The sequence below is a fragment of the Bufo gargarizans genome, chromosome 1, assembly GCF_014858855.1.
Source record: "Bufo gargarizans isolate SCDJY-AF-19 chromosome 1, ASM1485885v1, whole genome shotgun sequence".
In the NCBI taxonomy this organism is placed as follows: Eukaryota; Metazoa; Chordata; class Amphibia; order Anura; family Bufonidae; genus Bufo; species Bufo gargarizans.
Genome location: NC_058080.1, coordinates 277546878 through 277567347, shown reverse-complemented (window position 1 = coordinate 277567347; position 20470 = coordinate 277546878). Strand labels below are relative to the sequence as shown.

General features: G+C 40.3%; 1 pseudogene; it reads right to left on the bottom strand.

Moving 5' to 3' along the window:
* Positions 1-7500: 7500 nt before the first annotated feature.
* LOC122926433 lies at positions 7501-15705 on the bottom strand (annotated as a pseudogene).
* Between the last annotated feature and the right edge of the window lie 4765 nt (positions 15706-20470).

Sequence of the window (20470 nt, the reverse complement as noted above, 5' to 3'; positions counted from 1 at the left end):
TGGATCTATAGAATATATGAGAGATCACTGTGTATAATGTATCTATAGAATATATGAGAGATCACTGTGTATAATGTATCTATAGAATATATGAGAGATCACTGTGTATAATGGATCTATAGAATATATGAGAGATCACTGTGTATAATGTATCTATAGAATATATGAGAGATCACTGTGTATAATGGATCTATAGAATATATGAGAGATCACTGTGTATAATGGATCTATAGAATATATGAGAGATCACTGTGTATAATGTATCTATAGAATATATGAGAGATCACTGTGTATAATGTATCTATAGAATATATGAGAGATCACTGTGTATAATGTATCTATAGAATATATGAGAGATCACTGTGTATAATGTATCTATAGAATATATGAGAGATCACTGTGTATAATGATCTATAGAATATATGAGAGATCACTGTGTATAATGGATCTATAGAATATATGAGAGATCACTGTGTATAATGGATCTATAGAATATATGAGAGATCACTGTGTATAATGTATCTATAGAATATATGAGAGATCACTGTGTATAATGGATCTATAGAATATATGAGAGATCACTGTGTATAATGTATCTATAGAATATATGAGAGATCACTGTGTATAATGTATCTATAGAATATATGAGAGATCACTGTGTATAATGGATCTATAGAATATATGAGAGATCACTGTGTATAATGGATCTATAGAATATATGAGAGATCACTGTGTATAATGTATCTATAGAATATATGAGAGATCACTGTGTATAATGTATCTATAGAATATATGAGAGATCACTGTGTATAATGTATCTATAGAATATATGAGAGATCACTGTGTATAATGTATCTATAGAATATATGAGAGATCACTGTGTATAATGAATCTATAGAATATATGAGAGATCACTGTGTATAATGATCTATAGAATATATGAGAGATCACTGTGTATAATGTATCTATAGAATATATGAGAGATCACTGTGTATAATGTATCTATAGAATATATGAGAGATCACTGTGTATAATGGATCTATAGAATATATGAGAGATCACTGTGTATAATGTATCTATAGAATATATGAGAGATCACTGTGTATAATGATCTATAGAATATATGAGAGATCACTGTGTATAATGTATCTATAGAATATATGAGAGATCACTGTGTATAATGGATCTATAGAATATATGAGAGATCACTGTGTATAATGGATCTATAGAATATATGAGAGATCACTGTGTATAATGTATCTATAGAATATATGAGAGATCACTGTGTATAATGGATCTATAGAATATATGAGAGATCACTGTGTATAATGTATCTATAGAATATATGAGAGATCACTGTGTATAATGTATCTATAGAATATATGAGAGATCACTGTGTATAATGTATCTATAGAATATATGAGAGATCACTGTGTATAATGTATCTATAGAATATATGAGAGATCACTGTGTATAATGGATCTATAGAATATATGAGAGATCACTGTGTATAATGTATCTATAGAATATATGAGAGATCACTGTGTATAATGTATCTATAGAATATATGAGAGATCACTGTGTATAATGTATCTATAGAATATATGAGAGATCACTGTGTATAATGTATCTATAGAATATATGAGAGATCACTGTGTATAATGTATCTATAGAATATATGAGAGATCACTGTGTATAATGGATCTATAGAATATATGAGAGATCACTGTGTATAATGATCTATAGAATATATGAGAGATCACTGTGTATAATGGATCTATAGAATATATGAGAGATCACTGTGTATAATGTATCTATAGAATATATGAGAGATCACTGTGTATAATGTATCTATAGAATATATGAGAGATCACTGTGTATAATGTATCTATAGAATATATGAGAGATCACTGTGTATAATGGATCTATAGAATATATGAGAGATCACTGTGTATAATGTATCTATAGAATATATGAGAGATCACTGTGTATAATGTATCTATAGAATATATGAGAGATCACTGTGTATAATGTATCTATAGAATATATGAGAGATCACTGTGTATAATGTATCTATAGAATATATGAGAGATCACTGTGTATAATGTATCTATAGAATATATGAGAGATCACTGTGTATAATGTATCTATAGAATATATGAGAGATCACTGTGTATAATGTATCTATAGAATATATGAGAGATCACTGTGTATAATGGATCTATAGAATATATGAGAGATCACTGTGTATAATGGATCTATAGAATATATGAGAGATCACTGTGTATAATGTATCTATAGAATATATGAGAGATCACTGTGTATAATGTATCTATAGAATATATGAGAGATCACTGTGTATAATGTATCTATAGAATATATGAGAGATCACTGTGTATAATGGATCTATAGAATATATGAGAGATCACTGTGTATAATGGATCTATAGAATATATGAGAGATCACTGTGTATAATGGATCTATAGAATATATGAGAGATCACTGTGTATAATGGATCTATAGAATATATGAGAGATCACTGTGTATAATGGATCTATAGAATATATGAGAGATCACTGTGTATAATGGATCTATAGAATATATGAGAGATCACTGTGTATAATGTATCTATAGAATATATGAGAGATCACTGTGTATAATGGATCTATAGAATATATGAGAGATCACTGTGTATAATGTATCTATAGAATATATGAGAGATCACTGTGTATAATGTATCTATAGAATATATGAGAGATCACTGTGTATAATGATCTATAGAATATATGAGAGATCACTGTGTATAATGGATCTATAGAATATATGAGAGATCACTGTGTATAATGTATCTATAGAATATATGAGAGATCACTGTGTATAATGTATCTATAGAATATATGAGAGATCACTGTGTATAATGTATCTATAGAATATATGAGAGATCACTGTGTATAATGTATCTATAGAATATATGAGAGATCACTGTGTATAATGTATCTATAGAATATATGAGAGATCACTGTGTATAATGTATCTATAGAATATATGAGAGATCACTGTGTATAATGGATCTATAGAATATATGAGAGATCACTGTGTATAATGGATCTATAGAATATATGAGAGATCACTGTGTATAATGTATCTATAGAATATATGAGAGATCACTGTGTATAATGTATCTATAGAATATATGAGAGATCACTGTGTATAATGTATCTATAGAATATATGAGAGATCACTGTGTATAATGTATCTATAGAATATATGAGAGATCACTGTGTATAATGTATCTATAGATATATGAGAGATCACTGTGTATAATGTATCTATAGAATATATGAGAGATCACTGTGTATAATGGATCTATAGATTATAATGGATCTATAGATTATAATGGATCTATAGAATATATGAGAGATCACTGTGTATAATGGATCTATAGAATATATGAGAGATCACTGTGTATAATGTATCTATAGAATATATGAGAGATCACTGTGTATAATGTATCTATAGAATATATGAGAGATCACTGTGTATAATGAATCTATAGAATATATGAAAGATCACTGTGTATAATGTATCTATAGAATATATGAGAGATCACTGTGTATAATGGATCTATAGAATATATGAGAGATCACTGTGTATAATGTATCTATAGAATATATAATAGATCACTGCGTATAATGTATCTATAGAATATATGAGAGATCACTGTGTATAATGTATCTATAGAATATATGAGAGATCACTGTGTATAATGAATCTATAGAATATATGAGAGATCACTGTGTATAATGAATCTATAGAATATATGAGAGATCACTGTGTATAATGTATCTATAGAATATAGAGAGATCACTGTGTATAATGATCTATAGAATATATGAGAGATCACTGTGTATAATGTATCTATAGAATATATGAGAGATCACTGTGTATAATGGATCTATAGAATATATGAGAGATCACTGTGTATAATGTATCTATAGAATATATGAGAGATCACTGTGTATAATGTATCTATAGAATATATGAGAGATCACTGTGTATAATGTATCTATAGAATATATGAGAGATCACTGTGTATAATGATCTATAGAATATATGAGAGATCACTGTGTATAATGGATCTATAGAATATATGAGAGATCACTGTGTATAATGTATCTATAGAATATATGAGAGATCACTGTGTATAATGGATCTATAGAATATATGAGAGATCACTGTGTATAATGTATCTATAGAATATATGAGAGATCACTGTGTATAATGGATCTATAGAATATATGAAGAGATCACTGTGTATAATGTATCTATAGAATATATGAGAGATCACTGTGTATAATGTATCTATAGAATATATGAGAGATCACTGTGTATAATGTATCTATAGAATATATGAGAGATCACTGTGTATAATGTATCTATAGAATATATGAGAGATCACTGTGTATAATGGATCTATAGAATATATGAGAGATCACTGTGTATAATGGATCTATAGAATATATGAGAGATCACTGTGTATAATGATCTATAGAATATATGAGAGATCACTGTGTATAATGGATCTATAGAATATATGAGAGATCACTGTGTATAATGGATCTATAGAATATATGAGAGATCACTGTGTATAATGTATCTATAGAATATATGAGAGATCACTGTGTATAATGGATCTATAGAATATATGAGAGATCACTGTGTATAATGGATCTATATAATATATGAGAGATCACTGTGTATAATGGATCTATAGAATATATGAGAGATCACTGTGTATAATGTATCTATAGAATATATGAGAGATCACTGTGTATAATGGATCTATAGAATATATGAGAGATCACTGTGTATAATGGATCTATAGATTATATGAGAGATCACTGTGTATAATGTATCTATAGAATATATGAGAGATCACTGTGTATAATGTATCTATAGAATATATGAGAGATCACTGTGTATAATATATCTATAGAATATATGAGAGATCACTGTGTATAATGTATCTATAGAATATATGAGAGATCACTGTGTATAATGTATCTATAGAATATATGAGAGATCACTGTGTATAATGATCTATAGATTATATGAGAGATCACTGTGTATAATGGATCTACAGAATATATTAGAGATCACTGTGTATAATGGATCTACAGAATATATGAGAGATCACTGTGTATAATGTATCTATAGAATATCTGAGAGATCACTGTGTATAATGGATCTATAGAATATATGAGAGATCACTGTGTATAATGTATCTATAGGATATATGAGAGATCACTGTGTATAATGGATCTATAGAATATATGAGAGATCACTGTGTATAATGTATCTATAGAATATATGAGAGATCACTCTGTGTATAATGTATCTATAGAATATATGAGAGATCACTGTGTATAATGTATCTATAGAATATATGAGAGATCACTGTATATAATTAATTTTTATTTCTTGAAATTTGAACTTTCCTGACCACTAAGTAATTAATATTGAAGATTTATTATGTGTCTTCTTTATCTTGACATCATTTTTCAAACGTAGTTTTATTTTTTATGGGACATCAGGAGACTTATAACTTTATTTATATAGAAAAGGGGATAAATGAATATAAAACTTAACCTTTAATAGGGCAAATAAAAAAATGGATATTTAGCACACTGACAATACATAAACTGAAACAGTCTTACCGGCACGGTGATTGCTTCTGTGGAGTACCACACGACCGGATAGTCGAGTATTACCATCTTATAATGACGAGTGTAAGGCGAACGAGGAAAGACGGGAGAGGAACGGAATTGATACAATGTGTGTATCCTGTCCCTTACAAGAATATTTTGATTTTATTTGGCAATATTCTTGTAAGTGATTTGGTTTTATCTTGTGTTCTTAAGCGGGTGTCTAACAACAGTCCAAACAATAGGTGCATAACAACTGTTTCACCACGCAACTTGGGAACTCTGAGGTCTCTACCTCACCACCAGGGAATCCTCCCTGTGACTTATCTACCATCTATTCCTCTGACCTCTTCTTGGTCCTCCACCACCCTCCTTTTTCTTTTCCACGAATACCTTTGTATCCCTGTCAAGTCTATTATACCCTAGTGGCCTCCTAATACGGAGTCATTGCCCTGACAAGAGCTGCCCCGTCCGGAACCTGTCCTTGTTTACTAATCCCTATATGACCTTGATAAGGGAAAGGTAAGCTATCTATCTCCAATCTAGCTCTTAAGACCTAACTAGACTAATAGGGTCAAAAAGAGTTTTCTATTGTATGTGTTTCAACGCGTTTCATCTCACTTAGGTCACCCCAGACTCATTAGAGGACAAGGGGTCTCCTCCTATGATGGAAGCAAGTGTTGCAGCTGCACATCAGCCAACCACGCTGCCACACATCCTTCCATCGTCGGGACATATACTATAGAAAACTCTTTTTGATCCTATTGTATTCTAGTTAGATCTTACGAACTAGATAGGAGATAGATACTGTAGCCTACCTTTCCCTTATCAGAGTCATATAGGGATTAGTAAACAAGGACAGGTTCCAGACGGGGCCGCTCTTGTCAGGGCAATGACTCCGTATTAGGAGGTCACTAGGGTATAATAGACCTGACAGGGATACATAGAGACAGGATACACACATTGTATCAATTCCGTTCCTCTCTCGTCATTCCCTGTTCGCCTTACACTCGTCCTTATAAGATGGTAATACTCGACCATTTAGTGAGCTATCAACGCGGTGTCAACTATCCGGTCGTGTGGTACTCCACAGAAGCAACCACCGTGGCGGTAAGACTTAGTCAGTTTATGTATTGTCAGTGTGCTAAGTATACATTTTTTTATTTGCCCTATTAAAAGTTTTATATTCATTTACCCCCTTTTCTATATACATTCTTTGATCTCAAGAGGATGAGTATGAGTGATATATTCATCCTGTATCAATCATACGTGATTACACCGTTTATATAAGACTTATAACTTTAGCAGCAATTTTTCAAAAAACTTTAAGGAAATTTATAAAAGAAAAGTCCCTTCGGAGATGATTAATAACATATATGTCATGGAGTTCATAAATGGATTAGTCAAACATGTGTGGATCTCATTTCTGATCACATGTCATTATATCAGTGATGTCATCACCAGGAGGCGGGGCTGTGACAACCTCTCAGACAGGATACACAGACAGGTTGTCAGCAGTAATAGTTGAATCGAGTTACTGTAGTATAAGGTGTGTGAATCTCATGTCTGATCACATGTCATTATATCAGTGATGTCATCAGCAGGGGGCGGGGCTGTGACTACCTCTTGGACATGATACACAGGAAGGTTGTCAGCAGTTATAGATGAGTAGATATTCCTGTAGTATAAGGTGTGTGGCATCAGCAAGGGGTGGCAAAGCTGTGACAACCTTTGAGACATGATATACAGGCATTTTGTCAGCAGTAATAGATGGAATATATAAAATGTGTGGATGTCACCTTGAAGATTTCATTAGACATTTCCTGATCTCTTTGACTCTTAATCCATAGATGACAGGGTTCACTGTGGCCGGAAACATTAGGTAAATAGCACTGACCAGATTGAGGATGTCTATAGATATGGATGTTCTCATCCTGTATATGATGGATGATATGATCGTACACATATATATCAACATGGCCACCAGTAGGTGTGTTCCACATGTGTTCAGGGCCTTGGTACGGGTTTTTGCAGTGGCAATCTTCATGGCCGTGTAGAGGATGGTGGAGTAGGACAGCACTAGAAGACTGAAGTCACCCAATGTAATTATGCTCCGGACAACTAGACCCACCATCTTTTGCTTCGTGATGTCCCCACAGGCCAGGCTAAGGAGACCCATGTTCTCACAGACAAAGCTCAGGATGATGTTGGACCTACAATACTGGGCAGAAAAAGTCAATATAACGACCGGAGACACAAGGAAAACGCTTCTGGCCCAGCTAATACAGGTCAACAACACCAGGGTCTGTGTGGTCATGATGTCATTGTAATGTAGAGGTCTGTAGACTGCCACATACCTGTCTAGAGCCATGGAGAGCATGACCCCAGACTCAAATGTAGTGATGGAATAGATGGAGAACATCTGGATGAGGCAACCAGCTCGACTAATCCGGTCTAGACCAAATGACAACCCCAGGAGGAACTTTGGGGTGATAGAAGATGTACACACAATACTTGAGAGAAGGAGGGTGTTGATGAGGAAGTACATGGGAGCATGGAGACTCTTCTCCACATAGATCCTGTAGACGATGGTGAAATTTCCCGTAAGGAGTAGAGTGTACACAATGAAGAAGGGAATAATTAACATTTTCCTGTGCTTTATGATCCCAGGAAATCCAAAGAGGAAAAACTCTGTGTGAGTGAAGTGGATGTGGCTGTGGTTTGACCCATCCTCCATCTTTGGCATCAATGACTACTTCCTGAGGGAAAGAGAACAGTTATGATTAGAGATGAGCGAATCGAAGTTGTCGAAGTAGAATTCGATCCGAATTTCAGGAAAAATTTGATTTGCACCGAAGCTGAATTTCCTCAGGTTTCGTGGTAACGAATTGTAGTTTTTCCTAAAGTGGCTGCTGCACGTGTGAGGACATGGAGAAAAGAACTCTGGGAAGGCGGGATCACCCATAATGCCATGCATGCAGCCAATAAGCAGCCAGCCCTGTGATGTCACAGCACAATTAATAGCCTCAGCCCTCTTGGATTCAGCCATTTTCCAGTGTACTTAGTTTAGGGAGAGATGTCAGCAGGCGCTAGGGACAGTGCTAGGAAATACTTCATTGTGCTAAAAAATTATTTATAAGTTCAGGGAAAGATTATTCAGGGTGTAGGGAAAGGATAGGGAGGAATCACTCCACAGCATTTATGTAGAACAGGATTCAGTCGGGGAGGTTACAGCCTGGGGAATAGGAACAATCCTATTACACCTTGCTGCACTGACTGCGGATCCAAATTGCCATTACACAGCTCTGTAATTCCAGCAAACCGTTCTCGTTATTGGGGTGCAAGTGCTGTGTGATACCGCCATTAACAGGGTTATTACAAGGAAATATTTCTACAGTACGTCTTATTTGCCCTTGTGCGGTGCATTTATATATACTAAAGATAATAAAAGATGGTTCCAGCATCTGATATACCTGCTTAACAGCGTCTGATATGCCTGCTACCTGGTCCTCTGCAGCTCTGTAAGTAGCACCAAGCACCACACTACACTACACCCCCCCTGTCACTTATTAACCCCTTATTAACCCCTTATTAATCATATAACCCCTGATCACCCCATATAGACCCCCAGATCACCCCCCTGTCATTGATCATCCCCCTGTAAGGCTCCATTCAGACGTCCGTATGTGTTTTTCGGATCCACGGATTCGCAAAACACGGACACCGCGGATCTGCAAAACACGGACACTAACAATGTGCTTTCCGCATTTTGCGGATCCGCACTTTGCCAGAACTATATTGAAAATGCCTTTTCTTGTCTGCAATTGCGGACAAGAATAGGACATGTTCTATAGGCTCTCCAAAAAACGCAGTGTTCGCCCGATCAGGCCTGATCTTGTGCGCACACTTGCGTTCAGTCCGCCCCAACGCAGTGACAGAATTTTTTTTTTCTGATCACTGCAAAAACATTGTAAAATCGCTGCGGCGCTATAAAGATCACTTTTTTCTTACAAAGTCTCATATTCCACTAACTTGTGACAAAAAATAAAATCTCACATGAACTCACCATACCCCTCACGGAATCCAAATGCGTAAATTTTTTAGACATTTATATTCCAGACTTCTTCTCACGCTTTAGGGCCCCTAAAATGCCAGGGCAGTATAAATACCCCACAAGTGACCCCATTTTGGAAAGAAGACACCCCAAGGTATTCCGTGAGGAGCATGGTGAGTTGCTAAATATTTTTTTGGGGGCACAAGTTAGCGGAAAATGATTATTTGTTTTTTTTTGGGCCCCTTTGCGCACCTAGGCTGCAAGAAAGTGTCACATATGTGGTATCGCCGTACTCAGGAGAAGTAGGGCAATGTGTTTTGGGGTGTATTTTTACATATACTCATATTGTGTGTGCGAAATATCTCTGTAAATGACAACTTTGTATAAAAAAAATGGGAAAAGTTGTCTTTTACAGAGATATTTATCTCACACAGTATGGGTATATGTAAAAATACACCCCAAAACACATTGCCCTACTTCTTCTGAGTACGGCGATACCACATGTGTGACAATTTTTTGCAGCCTAGGTGCGTGACATAGTGAGTTACGTTGTAAGCGCCCGCCCACCAGTTCAGCCTCCTGCCCGCTGCCTGCCGGAAAGTTAGTATCGTAAGTACAGGCTGGATAAAAGACTGTTAGCATTGCCTGCAGTTAGGATTCCTACAGTGAGCAGGCCCGGTGTAGCAGAATACAGTGACTGCACTGGGCCCGCTGTAGTTACAGACCTGGATGCCGGCCCCTCCTCCCTCATCCATGCCCACTAATACACCCGCCACCGCGCTGCGCAGCATGTGGTCGGCGGTATACAAAGTCAAGTATTCGCCACATAAGACGCACTGCCTTTCCCCCCACAATTTTGGGGGGGGGGGGAAAGTGCGTCTTATAGGGCGAAAAATACGGTAATAAAAATATCATTTTCCGCTAACTTGTGACAAAAAATAAAAACTTCCATGAACTCACTATGCACATCAGCGAATACCTTAGGGTGTCTATTTTACAAAATGGGGTCATTTGTGGGGTGTTTCTTCTGTCTGGGCATTGTAGAACCTCAGGAAACATGACAGGTGCTCAGAAAGTCAAAGTGCGTAAATTCACAATTTTGCACCATAGTTTGTAAACGCTATAACTTTCACCCATACCAATAAATATACACTTATTGCATTTTTTGTTATCAAAGACATGTAGAACAATAAATTTAGAGAAAAATTTATATAGAAATATAGTTTTAATTGAAAAATTTTACAACAAAAAAATGATTAATATAAAATATTTTGATTAATATAAAAAAAGTGGAAAATGTCAGTAGCAATGAAATACCACCAAATGAAAGCTTTATTAGTGAGAAGAAAAGCAGGTAAAATTCATTTGGGTGGTAAGCTGTATGACCGAGCAATAAACCGTGAAATTTGTGTAGTGCAGAATTGTAAAAAGTGGTCTGGTCATTAAGGTGGTTTAAGCTAGGGGAGCTGAGCTGGTTAATTAGGGGACATTTTTATACGTCTTAAAGGGAAATTCTCTGAAATGTGCCCTGCTGGAGCCTAGAATTTTTTTTATTTTAGGCCACGAGAGTACAGGCCTTAAAAATTAGGCATTCAACTGACATGAAAAAAATTCTGATTATGTGGCTCGAGGTACATAATGCGGTCAATGGATACAAATTTTACTGTAGGCCACTGGACTATGGGCCCCAAACATTAGCCATTCACCAGACAGAAAAGATCAAGTGATTATGTGGCCGGAGGTATATTACACGGTCAATGGATATCAATTTTACTGCAGGCCAGTACAAATACAGGTCAAATGTGCCCTGCTGGAGCCTAGAAAATTTTTATTTTAGGCCACGAGAGTACAGGCCTTAAAAATTAGGCATTCAACTGACTATGAAAAAAATTCTGATTATGTGGCTCGAGGTACATAATGCGGTCAATGGATACAAATTTTACTGTAGGCCACTGGACTATGGGCCCCAAACATTAGCCATTCACCAGACAGAAAAGATCAAGTGATTATGTGGCCGGAGGTAGATTACACGGTCATTGGATATCAATTTTACAGCAGGCCAGTGGACTACAGGCCCCAAAAATGATGCATTCACCGTACAGAAAGGAACAAGTAAGTATGTGGCTGGAGGTAAATTACACGGTCATTGGATATCAATTTTACAGCAGGCCAGTGAACTACAGGCCCCAAAAATTATGCATTCAGCAGAAAGAAAAGAACAAGTAAGTATGTGGCTGGAGGTAGATTACACGGTCATTGGATATCAATTTTACAGCAGGCCAGTGGACTACAGGCCCCAACAATTATTCATTTACCGTACAGAAAATAATAAGTTAGTGCGTGGCTAGAGGTAGATTACACGGTCATTAGATATACATTTTACAACAGGCCAGTGGACTAAAGGCCCCAAAAATTATGCATTCAGCAGAAAGAAAAGAACAAGTATGTGGCTGGAGGTAGATTACACGGTCATTATATATAGATTTTACAGCAGGCCAGTGTATTACAGGCCCCAAAAATGATGCATTCACCGTACAGAAAAGATCAAGTGATTATGTGTCTCGCGGTATATTAGATGGTCAATGGATATCAATTTTACTGAAGGCCAGTGGACTAAAGGCCCCAAAAATTATGCATTCAGCAGAAAGAAAAGAACAAGTATGTGGCTGGAGGTAGATTACACGGTCATTATATATAAATTTTACAGCAGGCCAGTGTATTACAGGCCCCAAAAATGATGCATTCACCGTACAGAAAAAGATCAAGCGATTATGTGTCTGGCGGTATATTAGACGGTCAATGGATATCAATTTTACTGAAGGCCAGTGCAAATACAGGTCAAATACATGTTTAAAATAACAAAAAAATATAAAATTGGATTAAAAACATGGCTAACAAAATCCCCCCTCTTGAAAAAAAAAAACTAATGATAATAGTTGAAACAGGTGGTTACAGTTGTTGAATTCCTCCGAGGCCCAAAACATTAGGCATTAGATGGAAAGAAAAGGCCTTATATGCATCTGTATTTACCTAAGACAGAGACCATTAATTGTTCTGGGTGGTGGCAGATATTTGTGGGATGGCATGAGGAAATTCAATTAAAAGTGGTCGTCACAGATGTTAAATTCCTCCGAGATCCACGCCTCATTCATTTTTAGAAATGTGAGGTAGTCCACACTGTCGTGAGCTAGGCGAGTGTGTTTATCGGTCACGATCCCCCCTGCTGCGCTGAATGTCCTTTTGGACAGGACACTGGACAAGGAACAAGCCAACATTCCATGGCAAATTGTGTCAGCTCTGGCCACAGGTAAAGCCTGCACACCCAGTAGTCCAGAGGTTCCTTGCTTCTGAGAGCGTCCACATCGGTCGTTAACATGATGTAGTCGGACACCGGCATTCCGTGAGGCTGGATCCGAAAGGGCGGCTGTCGATGAGTTGGCTGCAAGAATGATCTCATATCTGAAGTGACCAACACATCTTCAAACTGCCCTCTTCTTGCATGCACCTGTTTCTCTGTGAGTGGAAATTCCTCTGCCAGCACCTGCAAAAGCAGAATGCAGCATTTCTCGAAGCAAGGCCTGGAAGTGCTGCATTTTGACAGGCCCTCTCTGATGCTGGTAACATGTCTGACATTTTGTGTTTGTACCGGGGGTCTAAGTACATTGCAACCCAGTACTGGTCCTTGCCCTTTATGCTTTTTATACGGGGGTCCCTCTTCAAACACAGGAGCATAAAGGCCCCCATTTGCACTAAACTGGAAGCGGTGGAGTGGCCTGGCTCCTGCTCATCGTCCAGGATAATATCGTCCTCGGTCTCCTCCCCCCAGCCACGGACAACACCAGGGATCCAAGAAAAATTTGAAGCATGCTCTTCTTGCTCCTCCTCTGCCCCGGCACCATCCTCCTCTTATTCCTCTTCAGACTTCTGTTGACTTGTCTCAGATGGAGTAGACCCCCTGGGAATTCATCCAGCATTGTGACTTCCTCATCTTCCTGCTCCTGCCCCTCGACGGCTTGATCAATGACATGACGCAATGCACGCTCCAGAAAGAAGGCGTAAGGTACAATGTCCCTGATGGCACCCTGGCTGCGACTGACCAGTTGGGTGGTCTCATCAAATGGGCGCAGAAGTCTGCATGCATCTCGCATGAGCAGCCACTGGCACTGTGGAAAAAAAACAAGCTCCCCAGAACCTGTCCTGCCACAGAGTTCGTACAGGTAGTCGTTAATGGCACGTTGATGCTAGGGAAGCCTATCAAGCATATACAAGGTGCAGTTACAGCACGTCGGGCTGTCACAAATCAAACGTGTGGCGGGCAGGTGGTGGGGGAGCTTTTTTTTTTTTTTTCACCGTGCCAGTGGCTGCTCATGTGTGATGCATGCAGACTTTTGCGGCTATTTGATGAGATCACTAAACTGGTCAGTCACAGCCAGGCGCCATCAGTGACATCGTACCTTACGCCTTCTTTCTGGAGCGTGCATTGCATCGTGTTATTGATCAAGCCATCAAGGAACATGAGCAGGAAGATGAGGAAGTCGCAATGCTGGATGAATTCCCAAGGGACGTTCAGTGCAGCAGGGGGGATCGTGACCTATAAGTGCACTCGCCTAGCGCACGACAGTGTGGACTACCTCACATTTCTAAAAATGAATGAGGCATGGATCTCGGAGGAATTCAACACCTGTGACGACCACGTTTAATTGAATTTCCTTATGCCAGCCCACAAATATCCACCACCATTCAGAACAAATAATGGTCCCTGTCTTAGGTAAATACAGCGGCAAAAAAGGCCTTTTCTGTCTGTTGAATGTCTAATGTTTTGGGCCTCGGAGGAATTCAACAACTGTGACCACGTGTTTCAACTATTATCATTAGGTTTTTTTTCAAGAGGGGAGATTTCATTAGCCATGTTTTTAATCCAATTTTATATTTTTAGTTCTTTTAAAAATATCTATTTGACCTGAAGTGGTACTGGCCTTCAGTAAAATTGATATCCATTGACCATCTAATAGACCTCCAGCCACATACTTGTTCTTTTATGTACGCTGAATGCATAGTTTTTGGGGCCTGTAGTACACTGGCCTGCTGGAAAATTGATATCCAATGACCGTGTAATCTACCTTTAGCCACTTACTTACTTGTTCTTTTATGTACGCGGAATGCATAATTTTTGGGCCTGTAGTACATTGGCCTGCTGGAAGATTGATATCCAATGACCACGTAATCTACCTCCAGCTACATACTTATTTGATCTTTTCTGTACGGTGAATTCATAATTGTTGCGGCCTCGGAGGAATTCAACACCAGAGACGACCACGTGTTATCGAATTTAAACTATTATTATTAGGTTATTTTTTAAGAGGGGGCATTTCGTTAGGCATGTTTTTAATCAATTTTTATATTTTTAGTTTTTTTAAACATACAGGTGAAACTCGAAAAAATTTGAATATCGTGCAAAAGTCCATTTATTTTAGTAATGCAAATTAAAAGAAATTGAATTATTGCATCTTAAAAATAGAATTTTGTAAAAAGGTTCAATATTCTCGGCTCAAAGTGTCACACCCTAGTCAGCTAATTAATCGATACCCCCTGAGCAAAAGGTACCTCAAAATTGAGACTTTGGGGTGTCATAAGCTGTAAGCCATAATTATCCAAATTATAACAAATAAAGGCTTGAAATATCTTGCTTTGCCTGTAATGAGTCTCATATGTTATTTTCACCTTTTAAGTTGCATTACTAAAATAAATTAACTTTGCACCATATTCTAATTTTTCGAGTTTCACCTGTATGTATTTGACCTGTATTTGTACTGGCCTGCAGTAAAATTGATATCCATTGACCGTGTAATATACCTCCAGCCACATAATCACTTGATCTTTTCTGTCCGGTGAATGCCTAATGTTTGGGCCTGTAGTCCAGTGGCCTACAGTAACATTTTTATCCATTGACCGCATAATGTACCTCGAGCCACATAATCAGAATTTCTTGATGAATGTCTGGTGAATGCCTAATCTTTAAGGCCCGTACTCCCATGGCCTAAAATAAAAAATTTCTAGGTTACAACAGGACACATTTTCAGAGAATTTCCCTTTAAGACGTATAAAAATGTACCCTGATTAAGATACATATTTTTGGTTGGAATTCTTGTCATTGATCCCCCTCTGGTATGTCACTGTCCATGTTGTGGGACTAATTGTACACTTCTACTAAGTATTTGGTGGCTGCAAATATGAGCTGAAGGTTTTATAGGTTAGCCTGCCATTAAAGTGAATCGGGCCCGACGCGAACGGTTCGCGAATATTTGATCGTGTTCGCATAATTGCGTTTGCGAACCATCCCGGCCGATGTTCATCCATCACTACTGCACAATACAAATGCACTATAATATTCTTTCTATGTTAGAAAGTATAATATAAGTTAATCACACCCCTCAGTAAGTCACACCTATCGATAGCACACCTATCCCGGTCCTTAAAAGGACTTTTGTGGCCCTATTAGCTAGTTTTTTGTGTCCTTAACAGCCTGTCCCTGCTCCACACAGCAACTTCTCCCTACACTGGCAAAACACTGAATGTAAAATGGCGGCCAGATCAGGTTTATTTATAAGGTAGGGGGTGTGTCCATGTGCTGAAACGTCTCCATTGGCTGTCCTGTACCACCTGATGGATGTGTCATAGGTCAAAGTTCTTCACAATGTAAAAGAATATGGCGCCGGTGGACATCGCCATATGTTCGCCCGTTCAGCGAACCGCGTACGAACAAAGCTCACCTCGAAACGTCGCGCATGAGCAGCCACTGGTGCGGTGTAAAGAAACCAAGCTCCCCAGAACCTGTCCTGCTGCAGAGTTCGTACAGGTAGTTGTTAACGGCACATTTCTGCTGGAGCAGCCTATCCAGCATATACAAGGTGGAGTTCCAGCACGTCGGGCTGTCACAAATCAGACGTCTGACGGGCAAGTTGTGTCACCGCTGAACGTCAGCAAGGCGAGCCATGGCCGTGTAAGATCTAAAATAGCCAGAGACTTTCCTGGCCTGACGCAAGACGTCCTGGACACTGGAGTATTTGGCAATGAATCGCTGCACGACTAAGTTCAGGACGGAAGGCTGAGTGAGCCACTCAACCAACTCTGGTGACGTAATCGCACGCACCTTCTCCAACTTCACACTTAGACTCCGGATTGGTGCACCTGCCCGACCCCTACCATCCCAGCGATGTCACCCAGCAATAGAACAGAGGATTTTGAGAGATTTAGGCCCCTGTCACCCAGGCACAGCAGGGGTTTGTATACACCAAAAATTGTAAAATGTTAGCCGACAATTGAAAATAAATATTTTTTCAAGTTTAGGGCAATAAAATTGGCACTTTTTTGCATTAAAATGGCTCTAAAATTGTCCTTGAAAAGGCTAGAGGGCTGCAAAAAGGCAGTAAAATGTGCTTAAGAGCATGGAAACTGCTCTGCAAACAAATGTGGATAGGGAAATAACTTAAAATGAAATAAAATAACTAAAAATTAAAAACTATTAACCTGCAGAAGGAGGTGGATATGGAGTCGGAGGTTGAGGAGGCAGGTGAATGTGGTGTTGTAGGTGGAGGCAGCAATGGAGGAGGAGGAGGAGGTAGCCAACAATGTTTTTTTTTTTATTTGGTAGCCCCCAAAATATTGGGACAAATAAAAAAATAAATAAAACAAAGAATCATTGCACTTGAATTGAGTACAAGAATGTATGTTTGATGGTGGTATAAATGTCTATTCTGCACAAGGTACAGACAAGTCCTGAGGGATCCAAGCCTGGTTCATTTTAATGAACGTGAGCTTGTCCACGTTGGCTGTGGACAGGCGGCTGCTCTTGTCTGTGATGACACCCCCTGCCGTGCTAAACACATGTTCAGACAATACACTGGCTGCAGGGCAGGCCAGCACCTCCAAGGCATAAAGGGCAAGCTCAGGCCATGTGCCCAATTTGGAGACCCAGAAGTTGAAGGAGGCAGACCCGTCATTCAGTACGTGTAGGCTTGTGCCCACATACTGCTCCACCATGTTGGTGAAAAGCTGCCTCCTGCTAAGACGTTCCATATCAGCCGGTGGTGCTGGTTGTTGTGGTGTGCTGACAAAGCTTTTCCACGTTGGCCATGCTAACCCTGTCTTCTGAGGTGCTGGTGGTGCCCCAGCTGCATTGGCGACCTCCTCCTCTGCCTTCGCCTTGTGCTTCCACTGTGCCCCCGCTGTCAGGTGGGAATGCCACCAGCAGTGCGTCTACCAACGTGCGCTTGTACTCGCGCATCTTACGATCACGCTTCAGTGACGGAATTAAGGACGATACGTTGTCCTTTTAACGGGGATCCAGCAGCGTGGCCACCCAGTAATCAGCACAAGTTAGAATGTGGGAAACTCGGCGGTCGTTGCGGAGACACTGCAGCATGTAATCGCTCATGTGTGCCAGGCTGCCTAGAGGCAACGAAAAGCTGTCCTCTGTGGGAGGTGTATCGTCTGTGTCCTCTGTGTCTCCCCATCCACACACCAGTGATGGCCATGAGCTTGTCTGGGTGCCACTCTGCTGTGAACATGGTTCCTCCTCCTGCATCTCCTCCTCCTCATCCTCCACCTCCTCATCCTCCAGAACTGTGCCCTGGCTGGACAATTGTGTACCTTGGGTTTGTAGGTGCAGGAACCCACCCTCGGAGCCACTTGGGAATGACTGGCCGGAAACCCTACAAAATGATCCCTCTTCCTCCTCCTCCTTTGCCACATCCTCTTCCATCATCGCCATGAGCGTTTTTTCAAGGAGGCATAGAAGTTGGATAGTAACGCTGAGAACGGCGTTATCGGTACTGGCAATGTTGGTGGAGTACTTGAAACAGCGCAACAAGAAACACAGGTCTCGCATGGAGACCCAGTCATTGGTGGTGAAGTGGTGCTGTTCTGTAGTGTGACTGACCCGTGCGTGCTGCAGCTGAAACTCCACTATCGTCTGCTGCTGCTCGCACAGTCTGTCCAGCATGTGCAAGCAGGAGTTCCACCTGGTGGGCACGTCGCATATGAGGCGGTGAGCGGGAAGGCCTGAAGTTACGCTGCAGCACTGACAGGCGAGCAGCAGCAGGGTGAGAACGTCGAAAGCGCGCACAGACGGCCCGCACTTTATGCAGCAGCTCTGACATGTCGTGGGTAATTTTTCAGGAATCTCTGCACCACCAAATTCAGCACATGCGCCAGGCAAGGGATGTGCGTCAAACCGGCTAGTCCCAGAGCTGCTACAAGATTTCGCCCATTATCGCACACCACAAGGCTGGACTTGAGGTTGACTGGCAAAAACCACTCATCAGTCTGTGGTTCAAGGCCCGTCCACAGCTCCTGCGCGGTGTGGGGTTTGTCCCCCAAACAGATACGATTTAAAACTGCCTGCTGTGGTTTACCCCTGGCTGTGCTGAAGTTGGTGGTGAAGGTGTTAAGCTGACCGGATGAGGAGCTGGTAGAGCATGAGGAAGCAGAGTTGGAGGAGGAAGCAACAGTAGGCAAACTGAAGCACCCTACAATCCTAGGTGGTGCAAGGACATGCGCCAAACTGATATCCGCCTCAGGCCCAGCCGCCACTGCTTTTACCCATTGTGCTGTTATATAACGGCCCTGCTCGTGCTTACTGGTCCACGTATCCGTAGTAAGGTGCACCTTGCCACAGATGGCGTTGCGCAGTGCACACCTGATTTTGTCCCCTACTTGGTTGTGAAGGGAAGAGATGGCTCGCCTGGAAAAGTAGTGGCGGCTGGACACGACATACTGTGGGACAGCCACCGCCATAAGGCCTTTAAAACTATCTGTCTCCACCAGACGGAATGACAGCATTTCAAAGGCAAGTAATTTAGAAATGCTGGCATTCAGGGCTAGGGATCGCGGGTGGCTAAGGGGGTACTTCCTCTTCTCTCCAGCGTTTGGGAGATGGAGATCTGAACACTTCCGTGGGACATTGAGAAGATGCTTGGTGACCCAGGTGTTGGTGTTGCTGGCAGATCCTCTGTTTGCGGGATGGCAGGTGGCACTGTCACTCCCGAGGTGGATGAAGAGGCCGCGACTGCAGCAGAAGAGGAAGCAGGAGGAGCCAGAGACCTTTCTTGGTTTTTGAGGTGTCTACTCCACTGCAGCTCAGTGCTTTGCACTTAGATGCCTGGTCATGCAGGTTGTGCTCAGGTTGAGAACGTTTATGCCTCGCTTCAGGCTCTGATTGCACAACGTGCAAACCACTCGTGTCTTGTCGTCAGCACATTGTCTGAAGAACTGCCGTGCCAGGGAACTCCTTGGAGCTGGCTTTGGTGTGCTCGGTCCCTTGCTGCGGTGGGCAGTAGGAGGCGTACTGTCTAGAGGACGGCCGCTCCTCTTCTGCACCCTGCTCCCTCTTTTGCTGTGCTGGTGGCTCTGTGCGACCATCGCCTCTTCCTCCGAACTACATCGGTCACTCGCATGACCTTGATTCATGTGGGGTCGAGCACCTCATCGTCCTCCACATCATCTTCCACCTAGTCTTCCCCCCTGACTTCCTTGTCGGTCTTCACACTTTCGAAAGCCCAGCCAGTTGGCATTGATCAGCAGTTGGCACCTGTGTTTCGTCATCATCCGAGATGTGCTGCGATGGTCCTCCCATGTACTCATCTTGAAAAATAAGTGGTTGGGCATCGGTGCACTCAATCTCTTCCACTTCTGGGGCAGGGCTAGGTGGATG